This window comes from Callithrix jacchus, chromosome 11 (genome assembly GCF_049354715.1).
Source record: "Callithrix jacchus isolate 240 chromosome 11, calJac240_pri, whole genome shotgun sequence".
Classification (NCBI taxonomy): Eukaryota; Metazoa; Chordata; class Mammalia; order Primates; family Cebidae; genus Callithrix; species Callithrix jacchus.
The window spans coordinates 2,602,068-2,612,194 of record NC_133512.1 but is presented as its reverse complement, the minus strand read 5'-3'; the positions used below and the strand labels follow the sequence as shown (position 1 = coordinate 2,612,194).

Sequence of the window (10,127 nt, the reverse complement as noted above, 5' to 3'; positions counted from 1 at the left end):
GGCACAATTTAGTTTCCCTGTTTTACTCCTGATGGTGAAACTCCAGCCAAGATTTTCTGTTGTGGAACCTCTTCTGACTCTGCCGTCTCACTGAAGAATCAGAAATGATTCTGGTTGTGGAAATTATTGCAAATTGGAATGAAATTTTTCGTCTTATCTTCCCCTCTGTTATTTTGTGGAGGAGGGTGTGGTGGTATCAGTTTGCAGTGGGGTTTTAGGGGTCAGCCTTGCAGAGAGTGTGGTGGGTTTTCGTTTCCCCGGCTTTGCTGTTTTGAGGGAAATGGGTAACCAGATCTAAGAATCACTGGATGTGAAGAGATAACATTGACTATAGGCCATTCTGTTAACTGATAAAAATAATATATAGTTTTCAAATAGTCCCATAATGAGTCACTTCTAAATAGTCAGAAATACATTTCCTGCTATTATTCTTTGAGACTGAATTGATAATTTTATAAAATTACTCCCTTGCCAAAGTAGTCCTGTTGAATGCATGTCGAATTTGCAACATAGTCCCACTAGCTATGAATCAAAGTCCAGAGCACATGCTCTCATAAGAAATGTATTCTACGTGCTTCTTGCAGTTCAAGTAAACTAGAAAAAGAAATGTATTTTACATCTAGCTTCCTTTCCTGAAAATGGCAAAGAATAGCATAAGAGCAAGCGTCAGACAAAATCTGCTGGCAAGAGTCCAAAATGCCAGGGCACTGGCTCTTCAGCCGTCCTCCTCTTTGGCAAAAAACAAACATCACAAATCACTAATGGATGGAGCCGAGGTCTAATCTAAGCCCCGAGTGAGGCTGTGGGCTCTTGAAGCAAAAGTCAAGAGACCTGGACGCTACGGGTTGCTGCTCTGCCCCCAGCAGCTTGGTTAGTTGGGGTAAGTCTTTTAATCCATGTGAGTCTCAGCTTCCTTATCTGGAAAATGAGGTTAACGACTACCCCACTTACCTTGCAGGATGGCTGTGACAGTCAAGCCAGCCTGTCCCTGGGCAAGCACCTTCTCAATTTACACAAGGAGGTGAGTGCCGTGTGATTGGCAGGCAGTATCTGCTGCTGGTTCTGGGGCTCAACAAAGCAGTTCTGTCTCCCAGGCCTCCCTCCCTTCCTGGGCTACCTTTTAAAGATAGAACTGAGTTATGGGGGCAGGGGTAGAAATGGAAGAAGGAAAGCAACAGGTATTTTAGAGGGATTAGAAGCTTGTCTGTTTCACATGTGATTTGTTAAATCTCTCTCCTGCATGTCCTCACTGGGTCCCCAAATTCTTCAATCCCATCTTGTCACTCAGCTCAGTAACAGAATTAGTTAATCCTAAACTAGATAACTTATCTTTCCTCCACCCCCAACGAACAGAGGCCACCATTGTGTCTCCACAGGCTCTCTCAAGGGAGATTACCCTTTATCTTCTCCACAAGGTGAAGAAGGAGACAGTTCTGATAGAAAAGGGAGCCTTCAAAGGATTCTGGTGCCTTCCCCAAGACTGGAAGGGAAGGGAGGCCTGTGATCCCACGTGTGGAGGCTTTCCTTCTCTGGCAACCTTTGGGAGGCAGCAGGGTCTCAGGGAGAAATCATAGCCATGGCGAAGCTCTGCCAAGGAATGGTGGCGCCAGCACCCTCCCACGAGCATGAGGACTTAGCAAACGAGCACATTAGTGGTCACCATGTGGACCAAAGACCATATTCGAATGATCTGGGTGAAAGTCCACTGGAGCTGAGAGGAAGGGGTGTTTCAGGAAGGTCTGCAATGGAATTTCCTACCACCCTGGCAGGATGGCTACAGTCGCATATCAAATTTAGCTTAAGGCAATAAAAGAAACGTGAAATTTCTTATGCCCTATTGTTAGAGTAGAATTCACATGCCTGCTATCTTTCTGAGACCTTCTGGCAGATAACCCTGCTTTCTTTGGAAACTCCTGAGTTAAGGAGAAACAGTTCGAAAGATCAGCACAAGCTCTTTCTGAAATTACCTTCTGCTCCCTCCCCCAGTGAGAATTTACCCAGGGAAATACCAATCCAGCAGATACTTCCTCCATAACCTGAACCCCGAGCCATAGATGTCCTACCCTCAGCTCACCCACAAGCACTTCTCAGCAAACCTGAAGGAGAAAATAATGTCTTATCTTTCTTAGGTTCAAAAAGGAACACACAACAAACACACTGAGAAATAAATACAAAAGTCTATGACGCGCAGACATTGCCTACAGTCGCCAGGCAGGAACCAGTGTTGAACCACTCTCCCCACCGAGGCTCGCGATTTTGGAAACAGAAATATTATTACCCTTCTTTTAGACCCTGCGAAAACTGAGGCTCAGAGGTATTAACTAACTTGCTAAAGATATCAAGCTAGTAAGTGGCAGAGCTGGGACTAGAATCTAAATCAGCATTCTGTTCTGTGCCGCATAATAATGTGTGTGTGTGTGTGTGTGTGAGAGAGAGAGAGAGAGAGAGAGAGAGAAGAGAGAGACTGAATGTAGCATAGGAAACACAGATTTTAAAATGTAACCATTGCCATATTTGTTGAACTCTGGAAGGGGAAACTGTGAGTTCCAGTAGGTGTCTGTTGAGTTTCAGCTGAAATGTGCCCACCGGCTGATTTAATGTGATAATCAGGGGTGGGGGCCCTGGTGACAGGCTATGATGTATTGGCTGTTGTTCTGCACTTTGATGTCCCCTGGAATTTGTCAAAACTTCACTTCAGCACTCCAAAAAGTGCCCTGACGTCATCCGTCCCACTCTCTGTCTGCAGGAGCAAATGGCAGGGGAGTGGCTGTCCCTGGAGTTCAGGTCAACAGCAGGTCGGAGAGTGGCAGACCTTTCCCGAGGACAGCTGGCGGCAGCCACTCCCCAGGCTTACCACCTCACAGCCAGGGGATTCCTGTCTTAGGGGGATAAAAATCTTTGCTGTCTCTGAGTGAAGGGGGATGGCAGATCCCTCCTATCCGAGCTCAGTCACGGGCTTTGGAAAAAGGAATCCTCTTCCACACCCTTAGTCATAGGGATTGAGCTGCAGGCGAGGAAGGTGGGTAGGGCTGGCGGAACGAGGGGGACATGCCGGCTGAGCACGCGGTCTCCAGGACACTGCTGGCCAGTAGCCCAGGTCAGAAGCCAGCCTCCGCCATCCCCCGAGGCAGCTGTGGTCACACTGAGGCAGCAGCAGGCAGAAGGGCGTGCTGATGAACAGCTCCAGGGGCCAGATGAGTCACCCTCAGGGCTTGGCCAGCTGGAGAGCAGGGCCTGTTTCCCGGGGCTGGTCTGGACAGCACAAGATCTGGGAACACTGCTGGCTCCCAGCATTGGGGATCTGTAGTGGCTTCTGGGAGCCGCTGATCTCTGAAGAGTCACCCTGTCATGGAGGCGAGGAATGTCAATGTTTGGGGCAACAGGGCTAAGGGGGAGAGTGGTTTGCCTAGAAAACCCCATCGTGCTTTCGCGCTGCCTTATGTTGGCCTCTTGATAGGACTAGACCTGTCAAGTGGGGTGTCAGTGGGTCCCTGGTACTGACATTGGAATCATTGTCCTGATCTTCCCAGCACAACATGACATCACCTCTGTTGAGAAGCCAACCCCCAAGAGAATCCGCGAAAAGCCATATGCCTTAGTTTATTCAGGCTGCTATAACAACATACCATAACCTGGGTGGCTTATACACAACAGAAACTTATTTCTCACAGTTCTGGAAGCTGGAAAGTTCAAGGCCAAAGCACCGGCAGACTCCATGTCTGGTAAGGGCCCCTTTCTGATTCGGAGAAGGCACCTCTCTACTCTGTCCTCCCACAGTAGAATGGACAAGATCGCTCTCTTTATAAAGCCCAGTCATGAGGAAGGACCGAATCACCTCCCAAGACTGCACCTCCTGATGCCATCGGTTTGGGGGTTAGGATTTCAACACGTGCATTTTGTAGGAACATGAACATTTGGTCTATTGCATGGTACAACTCTTCGTTTTATTTTCAGCTGTCGGGACCTGGGTTTCCAGATCCATAACATGAGATTTGTAATGTCCTAGCTTAGAGAGTTGTTTGAAGAACTAAGTGATCACGTACATTAAAATGTTTAAGCACAGCACCTAGTACATAGTAAGCCCTCAATAAATATTCATTGGTTTCCTTCTTCCGTGCCCTCTCTTTTCCCTCCGAATCCCCAAATGAAAATAAACACCATTTTGCAATAACTGAAACTTAGGAAAGTTGATGTGACATTGTCAACTACAGCAAAGTTAGAGACTAAACAAGGTTCTGGGGACATCAAGCTGCTTCCCTGTCTGCTGCTGAAGAAAGCCACATTCTCGTCGGGTAAGCGGGGAGCCAAATATCATGCTGGCTGCGCATGCAGGGGTGTAGCTAGTGAGGGTGGCAGTCACTACAACTTGTGCAGGTAAAGACACTCACGTGCATGCAGGGGTGTAGCTAGTGAGGGTGGCAGTCACTACACTTGTGCAGGTAAAGAGACTCACGTGCATGCAGGGGTGTAGCTAGTGAGGGTGGCAGTCACTACACTTGTGCAGGTAAAGACACTCACGTGCATGCAGGGGTGTAGCTAGTGAGGGTGGCAGTCACTACACTTGTGCAGGTAAAGACACTCACGTGCATGCAGGGGTGTAGCTAGTGAGGGTGGCAGTCACTACACTTGTGCAGGTAAAGACACTCACGTGCATGCAGGGGTGTAGCTAGTGAGGGTGGCAGTCACTACAACTTGTGGAGCTACAGAGACTCAAACTAAGGAGCTTGGACAGTGCAGACCTGGGCCTGCAGGGGAGAAGTCCTCAGCCAGAGAAGCCATCAATTTCCCTTCTAGTTCAGTGGGAAGGAGAAGTTTCATTGGCCCAGAAAGGGCCACTTCTCATTGCAAACCAACAATTTCTGACAAGGAAGTGGACTTAAGGGTCACTTGGGATTAACTACTGGGAAATAATTTCAGAAACGGGCCACAGACATCGAGACAGCTTGGCTCCCTGTGCTGAGAGGGTGACGTCAGCTGTGCAGATAAATTCTGAAGAATCTATCACCCCTCAAGCATTGTTTTACTAGCTTATAAAATGTTCCTGAGATCTTTCCATACTAATGACTTCTGGGGGATGTCCAGGGCATCCTGAAAATTACAGCAAGAGGGTAACCCTCCGATTCTTTCTTGTCCAGAGCCTAATTCCTTTTAGACTTAGCCTAATTGCTTTCCATCCCATGAATTCTTATTAAAATGGGAAAACTTGATACTGCATATTTACTGTTGAGTGCTGTGCAGAAGAGCATGGAAACATGGCCAAATGCTAGGTTCTGATCAGAAAATATGCCAGACGTGTATGAGGACCACAGCATTGAAATGATTACAGTTTGCCTCTCTGAGTTCCCACTACATCATTTCTCAAGACCTGCTTATGGGTACCTTTGTATCCATTCCACAAATCAACACACTGCACTATGAAGACAGACCAAATAGAATCTGCTTGTGGATATTCAGCAAAACAGCTGCTGAATCAATCCGAAGGTCATGGCATCTTGGTCCCAGACACCTTCACCATCATTCTTCAGGAAAACAAAGTGAGATTCAAGAGAGCAAACAAAAGTGGAGACAGATGAGTCCAAACAAAGCAGCGGTTTCCTCGATCTAAAAAGCCCCCAATGTCCTTTAGGGGACTCTTTGAGAGACTAGAGAGTTCCATGCAGTGGAAGGAACAGGTCAAATCCCAGCAAACATTTGCTACCAGCTGAGATGACTTAGGAGAGAACGTAATCTACTTTTACAAAGAACATTTGAAAATGCGTAACATCTCCTCACTTGCTGCTGCGAGGGAAGTTGTGAATACGGTATTATTATTGCCATTTTCCAGGCGAGGAAACAGATGCTTGGAGAAGGCACCTTGCCCAATATCATACCACTAATAAGCAACAAAGCCAGACCACCCAGCAACCTGGCTGTTCTGAATCCAAGCCCAATGCTCTTTGCTCTACATTTCAGAAGTTCTTTTTTTTTTTTTTTTTGAGACAGAGTTTCGCTCTTGTTACCCAGGCTGGAGTGCAGTGGCGTGATCTCGGCTCACCGCAACCTCCGCCTCCTGGGTTCAGGCAATTCTCCTGCCTCAGCCTCCTGAGTAGCTGGGATTACAGGCACGCGCCACCATGCCCAGCTAATTTTTTGTATTTTTAGTAGAGACGGGGTTTCACCAGGTTGACCAGGATGGTCTCGATCTGTTGACCTCGTGATCCACCCGCCTCGGCCTCCCAAAGTGCTGGGATTACGGGCTTGAGCCACTGCGCCCGGCCCATCTCAGAAGTTCTTAGGTGGACAAGGTAATCAGATCCCGTATCGTTGAACAACAAAGGATCTGAACAAGCCCCAGAAGAACTGACTTTTAAGGGACGATTCACTCAACAACTCGCCAAAGTATTCAAACAAGAGGAAAATGGCAGGGGGGTTCTGGGGTGGGGAATCACGGAAGGAGCCTACTCCGGGCCAGGAGGGGTTCTAGAATCCTTTCTCAATGAACTCTTCGGGCTGGTGTCTTTCCAAGATGGACGCCTTGTGTTCACTCCAGCATGAGTTCAGAGTGCACACAGGGACCTTGAACCCTGAAGCCTTACGGGAAAGCCCTGGGATGTCTCAAGCCTCCTGCCATCCTAGGATCTGGCCCAAGGGGGTACAAACCTGGGCCTCATGTTCTCCCAGGATCATTCACAGAGACCCAGACTCCTGTTGTCTGTCACATCTGCACTCATAGAGCTGGGCCTCGGGAGGTGAAGTGGGGATAAGGCAACATCCCCAGGTGTTGACTCTAGCTTAGGCTCTGGGTCAGGAGCCCTTGCCACAGCAAAATGCCTTGCCCTGGCCAACACAGTCATAAGCACAGATGATCACACCCCAAGCTAACAAGGCGGAAAACCAGTAGGCAAGGAAACCATTTTGTCATCCAAGGACAATAAAGTTTATGTATTCCCAGATGTGGGTCCTCCCACTTCATCAGAGCAGAGGCCCATTCCCGTGAAAAGAGCTTTTCTCCAGCAAAATGGGAAGGCAACTTCTTTGGGGCTAAATTTAGACTTCACCCACAGGCGAAGGGTTCCAGTACTTCGGGGCTGCCAACAGAACAAGCAAATGGTTCAGTGTCCCAGCTGCCTATAACCAGCTCCAAAGCCAAGTCAGCATGAGTCTGAAAGGTTCCAAGCCTAGGAGTGTGGGCCACACAGCTCTGGGGGCCCAGATCTGCTCCAGGCTGGGCCACATCTTGGAGGGTATGCAGCTTTGGTCTCCCTGCTGATGTGTCAGCCTGTTTGCTTGCCCCCACCAAGGAGTAGCAGCCTAGTACCCACCGCTCCGAAGAACAGACTCAGAGTTACAGAGGATGCAAAGTTCAAGGAAGCCTTTGGCTTTAAATTTTTTCTACAAGACATCCTGGGAATCTTCACTGAGAAGGCCATACTTTGCAAAAGGACCGAGTCACTATACAGATGGCATGGTTCCAAGGAACTCAAGATAAATGATGGACGGTCACATGAAGCTTCAGGAGGAAAGGTAAAGTTTCTTCCTCAGGCCAGGGCCCCTTCCATCTGAAGCTTGCAGTGTCCTCTCCCTACATCAACACAATTTCTAAGTAGCCCCAAAGCCATCATGGCGAAATATTAAGAGGCATTCCCTGTCTTGGGGAGAGGTGAGTGTGGTCTCTACTAAAAAAGGAAAAAAAAACAAGTTTCATTCATTTCTCTGCTTGGCCACGCTGGCATTTTCCCAAAGGTACCCTGCACTAAAGATCTGGCTTCCCATTCTTAACTCTCTGGAAGTATATGCCAGCACATCCCAAAGTGGGCACCAGGTCACCACTGCCAGATTTCATCACAATGTACACCAGGGGAGACTGAGTGAGACTTGGATGGGGAATGATAATCAGAATTTACTGTATCCTTCCCGTTCAGCATTCCTATAGACATGATCCAAGATTTGCTTAGGGAGTAAAACGAGATAAAAATTCACCCCAACACATGCCCCATACTGCACAGACACAGCTCCAGTGGCGTCTCCTTAGAATCCTCCAGCTGGTAGAGCAAACCACAGTTTCCACCAAGCTTCCATGGTCCTGTGATCTCAGCTGGGCGGCACCACCTATTCCTCTGTAAACATTAAGGACTTACACTGGCGTCCCCCAGAGACTGGAAGTTGCTCCAAGGAAGGGTCCTGATTTGATCTCACTTTGAATCTCTAACTCCAGGGTATACTAGGCTTTCAATAGACATTAGATGAGTGAGTGAAGGACTGATACTAAAACGTGTGAACATTCTTGTTTAAATATCATGATGTTCTCTTTAATAAAAGGAGCTGGTGTGAAGCTAAGGTTAACAGAGTTCCCTCAAAAAAAAAAAAAAAAAAGAAGTATCAGTTGGGCACAGTGGCTCACGCCTATAATCCCAGCACCTTGGGAGGCCAAGGCAGGCAGATCACAAGGACAGGAGTTCGAGACCAGCCTAGCCGATATGGTGAAACCCCATCTCTACTAAAAATACAAAAAAATTTGCCAGGTGTGGCAGCACATGCCTGTAATCCCGGCTACTCGGGAGGCTGAGGCAGGAGAATCACTTGAACCCAGGAGTTGGAGGTTGCAGTAAGCAGAGATCATGCCACTGCACTCCAGCCTGGGAGACAGAGTGAGACTTCATCACAAAAGAAGAAGAAGAAGAAGAAGTAGAATCATCCTAGGACTGTCCAGACACCCCTTTCTACTCTATGATGAAACAAACACCATCCTCTTTAAATTGAGTAAGCAAATGTTCATGTTTGATTATTCCTGACTGGATTTTGTTAGATGGAAAAAACTGGGCTACCTTATGTATTGCTTTCTTTCTGCTTATCCAGAGGTGAGGGTGCTGCTTCCCCCTAGTGGGTCCCTTGGCTGCGGGGTTAAGCAGTTAAAACCCATCTTGATTCAAGCACCAGAGATAGAAAAACAAAAAGCCAGTTGCCCTCACTTTTTGGAGTAAAACCCCTCAGCCACCTCCCAGCCTGTCTGTCCCTACACCAATGACCTGCCTGCTGATACACACTGTGGGGAGGTCAGACTGTACCAGACAGACTTCAGAGGTCAGCCTAACAACTCTCTCCACCAGTCCTAGAATGAAATACACACAGCGACGGTCTGGCAAAGAGGTAATATAGGAATCGCCTCAAAGAGTGAGAGAATTCTCAGAGAACCTAATCAAGCACAAGCAATTATCCTCCCTTCAATGCCTGCATCAAGAATACACATATTCAAAAGAGAAGCATGCCTGTATCATCATTCCTGAGTCAAAATTCGCACCGCATCTTTCTCAGGCAACCAGGAAGGTAGGACAAGAATGCAAATCCCATTGAAATAATAAATAAATAAAATAACTTCCTTTCACAGCAGCCAGAATATTTCCAAGAGGTTTGGGCTACAAGGCAATGTACTGAACAAGAATACTGGGAAGGAATTGCTGAATGGAAGGATGATTAGGGTGGATGAGCATGTTTCCTTCTAAAATAAAGACATATAAATGATTGTAAGTTGCCATGCGTATTTCAACTTGATGTTTAAAGACATTGGACTTAGCAGGTAGGAACTGTTGCCCTCTACTGGATGGAACATCATAAGAATACCATGATTTCATATTTGCTGCAGTTGCCTGGATGCTTTTTATCCTTCCAAGGGTACAGATGCTCATGGTGATGGTAACGGTGAAAATGATGATGGAGGAGAGGGAGGGAAGGAGGAGAGAAGGAGGAGGTGATAACCATGGCGATAAGAATCCCTTAGATTTATACAGCACGTTAGTGTGTTACAAAGTACATTCACACAAACTGAATTACTTGAGCCTCACAATTAACCTGTGAAGAAGGTGATATTGCAAATGCAATGACTTTGGCAACGAAATTAGATCAGTTCCTACAGATACCGAAATAGTAAGAGGCAGAGCTGAAGTTCTGACTCAGGCTTGCTAAGTCCAAGCCCTGGAAAGGTTTCCCTTCATTCTATTTAAAGGTGAGGATGTACAATTGCTCCAAGGTGAAAATGAGCTTAGCAGATGACAAATGTTGGTAGCTAGAATTTTTTCAGACAGGTGACTTCTAACAGAAAAGGACCAGTCTTGGGCTTCCCAAATATAAGTCTGGAAATCACTGGAGGATAT

General features: G+C 47.1%; 1 protein-coding gene across 3 annotated transcripts in view; it reads right to left on the bottom strand.

The window, feature by feature from the left end:
- The window catches only part of BBS9 (Bardet-Biedl syndrome 9), a 749,186-nt gene that overhangs the window by 160,431 nt on the left and 578,628 nt on the right, over positions 1-10,127 (bottom strand). The gene's annotated exons all lie outside the window — the stretch shown is intronic.